The sequence below is a fragment of the Somniosus microcephalus genome, chromosome 5, assembly GCF_052327205.1.
Source record: "Somniosus microcephalus isolate GS21.2 chromosome 5, FLI_Smic_1.0, whole genome shotgun sequence".
NCBI lineage: Eukaryota > Metazoa > Chordata > Chondrichthyes > Squaliformes > Somniosidae > Somniosus > Somniosus microcephalus.
This window is the reverse complement of record NC_140991.1, coordinates 152484499-152488138: the sequence shown is the minus strand read 5'-3', so window position 1 is coordinate 152488138 and position 3640 is coordinate 152484499. Positions and strand designations below refer to the sequence as shown.

Sequence of the window (3640 nt, the reverse complement as noted above, 5' to 3'; positions counted from 1 at the left end):
TGCTTCAGCAGATTGCTCCGCATGCTGCAGTGCTGCCCTCTGGGAGTGCCAGTGTGTCGTCCGAGCAGGGAGTTGCTGTCCTCTGTCAGGGTGACAGCATTCCTGCTGCCAACACTGTCACTTCTCCACTGCAGCTGCCACCACCTGTAGGACAGACTGCTGCCGCCCATGCAGAGTTGGAGCAGTCAGCAACCGGGCCCTCCAGGCCCAGAGCTGTCCAGGCCGTCCCTCAAGGGCATCTGCAGTCTCAGTTTCTGACACTCAGCAGCCTTCCCCGGGGTCATGGGAAAGGAGATGTACTGATGCCTCCTTTTAAAGAGTAAGAAGTCACACAACGCCAGGTTATAGTCCAACAGTTTTATTTGAAATCACAAGCTTTCAGAGCGCTGCTCCTTCATCAGGTGAAGTGGAGAGATGCATAAAGACACAGCTTATATAGTCAGAGAATAATGCCAGATGATTACAGGTAATCTTTCTAACTGCCATTTATCACACCTCGGCAGAGAGATAATCACAGCAATCAAAGGTGTGAATGGTGTCCAAACAGGTCAGTCAGGAAAACATTACATCAAAGAACAATGAGGTGGGGTCACAAGGGGTCAAATGTTGCAGATGCTGGGGTCTGTATGAAAAACAAACAACAGACAAAACAACATTTTTTTTGCTGGAAATCACAGCAGGTCTGGCCGCATCTGTGTAGAGAGAACAAGCCAACGACGACTCGTGTCTGGTGACCCTACGTGCGAAGAACATGGCGTAGTTTTTCCACTCCGGGGAAGTACTGGACGACGAAGGGTACTCTGTTGGTTGTGTCCCGTGTTTGTCTTATGAGGAGGTCTATGCGATTTTTTGCTGTGGCCCGTCGGAACTGTCGATCAACGAGTCGAGCGTCATATCCCGTTCTTACGAGGGCGTCTTTCAGTGTCTGTAGGTGTCCATCGCGTTCCTCCTTGTCTGAGCAGATCCTGTGTGTTCGCAGGGCTTGTCCATAGGGGATCGCTTCTTTAACATGGTTAGGGTGGAAGCTGGAGAAGTGGAGCATCCTGAGGTTGTCCATGGGCTTGCGGTAGAGTGAAGTGCTGAGGTGTCCATCTTTGATGGAGATTCGTGTGTCCAAGAATGAAACCGATTCTGAGGAGTAGTCCATGGTGAGTTTGATGGTGGGATGGAACTTGTTGATGTTATCATGTAGTCTTTTCAGTGATTCTTCGCCGTGGGTCCATAGGAAGAAAATGTCGTCAATGTATCTGGTGTATAGCATTGGTTGGAGGGCCTGTGCAGCGAAGAAGTCTTGCTTGAACTTGTGCATGAAGATGTTGGCGTATTGGGGTGCGAATTTGGTCCCCATGGCTGTTCCGTGTGTTTGGGTAAAGAACTGGTTGTCGAAGGTGAAGACATTGTGGTCAAGGCTGAAGCGGATGAGTTGTAGGATAGCGTCTGGAGATTGGCTGTTGTTGGTGTTGAGTACTGAGGCTGTCGCAGCGATGCTGTCATCGTGGGGGATACTGGTGTAGAGTGCCGAGATGTCCATCGTGGCGAGGAGTGTTCCTGGTTCAACTGGTCCGTGGGTGCTGAGTTCCTGTAAGAAGTCTGTAGTGTCGCGACAGAAGCGGGGCATTCCCTGTACGATGGGTTTCAGGATGCCCTCGACATATCCAGAGAGGTTCTCACACAGGGTTCCGTTGCCTGATATGATAGGACGTCCGGGTGTGTTGGTTTTGTGTATCTTTGGGAGGCAATAGAAGTTTCCCATGCGGGGAGTACGTGGGATGAGAGCGCGTACGTTGCTTTGAAGGTCTGGATTGAAGGTCTTGATCAGTCTGTTGAGTTGGCGGGTGTGTTCTTTGGTTGGATCTGCGGGTAACTGTCTGTAGTGTTCCTGGTTGTCCAGTTGTCGGTATGCTTCTTTGCAATAGTCTGTTCTGTTCTGTATGATGATGGCTCCTCCTTTGTCTACTGGTTTGATGACGATGTTGCAGTTGGTCTTGAGAGCGTGCATGGCGTTGCGTTGTGCTCGGGTGACATTCTGGACTGTCTTGTGAGTGCGGCTGATGAATCTGGCGTTGATGCATCTCCTGACAGCTTGAGCATACATGTCAAGCTTAGGGCAGCGACCCTCCGGAGGGGTCCAATTTGACTCTTTCTTCTTCGGTTGCTGCACTGCGGATCCTTCTGTCTGCTGTACCGGATCATTGGTTTTCTCATTGGGTTTGCTGCTGACATCTTGGGATTTGTGGAAGAATTCCCGGAGCCTCATTCTCCTGATGAATTCCTCTGTGTCTGCCGCGAGACCGAAGGGGTCCATTTTGGTGGTGGGGCAGAAATTGAGCCCTCGGCTGAGAACTTCAATTTTGTCTGGTTGAAGGGTGTGGTCGGACAAGTTGACGATGGACTTCCCTGTGGTTTCAACCGTGGTACCGGGGGAGGCTTGGTTGCTGCTGGTGGTGATGCCGAGTTTCTCCAGCTTCCTGTTCTTGGTGTGCATGTAGGCAGTGTAGTTCCGTTGCCTCGTCTGTTTGGCAGTGTCTCGTAGTTGGTCTGTGTGAGGCATAGAAGTTGAGAGCCACTGTGACCTTCACTGCCACCGACAGAGATGTCCTGCTCCTCAGTTGAGGCTGCAGATCTGGCTGAAGCAGGTGGCAGAGCTCAGTGACCACCTCTCTGCTGAATCGCAGCCTCCGAAAACACTGCTCCTCAGACATATTGAGGTATGAGAACTGTTGGCGGAAACCCTGGGACGGTAAGGTCTCGTGTGCCGACGCCTGTTGGCCCTCCTCCGTCTGGCCATGATTGGCACTCTCTCTCTGTGTCTCTGTGCCCTCTCAATGTAATGGAGAAGCTCAACATTCCCACCCATTGCAGCCCCCATAGTATGTGGCCACTGAAGGTTATGCCAGTGAAAAAGCAAACCAACTACAAAGTTCTGGTCAGCAGCCAGAAGTACCTGTGCGAGTGCTGACTCAATGCAGAAAGCTCTCTCCCTTTGTCTCTCTGCAAATCTCTCTCTCTCTCACAGAAGGAGTTGTCCAAAAATGGCTACCACAAAGAAGCCAGGAAGAGCCCCCTTTAAAGAATGCCCCCCCAGCCCCACAGCGACTGGGAACCGTTCCAGTCAACCAGTCGCTGGGAGCGACAGGCGGAAAGGAGGGAGGCGCCACTGAATTTCCGGTTTGGGGTGCCACAAGGGCATTGCACGATGAAATGACGTCAGGATCTGCGTGCGCAGCTGAGCGGGCGTTGCGGTTTAGCGCCGCCACTAAATGTCCGCTCAATTTCGCGAGAGGCGCAGGTCTCGCCGCGCCCGGGCGCTAGCTGGCTCGCACCCGGGCACTATTTGGCTCGCGCCCCACTTATCGCCCTCTTAAGGCGCTAAAGGGTGGCGCAACCAACTGAATTTCTTCCCCAAAGCCTTCTACAGTAATACACTGCTCCTTGCTTAATTGGAGGTAGGAGAAGTGCTCTCAGAATCCCTTCAGAGGGTAAAGCCTCCTGTTGAGAGCCCTCATGGCCCTTCTCCTCCCTCTGGCCACATGTCCCAATCTTTCTCGCTGCCTCAGCTCCCTCCGCCATAGATCCTGGAGGCTGAGGTCGACTGCCAGTACAGCCCCCATTAATGTAACCAAGTGTAGCACTTTGATAT

General features: G+C 52.3%; 1 pseudogene; it reads right to left on the bottom strand.

Annotated features, from left to right (window-relative positions):
- Positions 1 to 1058: 1058 nt before the first annotated feature.
- On the bottom strand, positions 1059 to 2257 carry LOC147117399 (uncharacterized; annotated as a pseudogene).
- Between the last annotated feature and the right edge of the window lie 1383 nt (positions 2258 to 3640).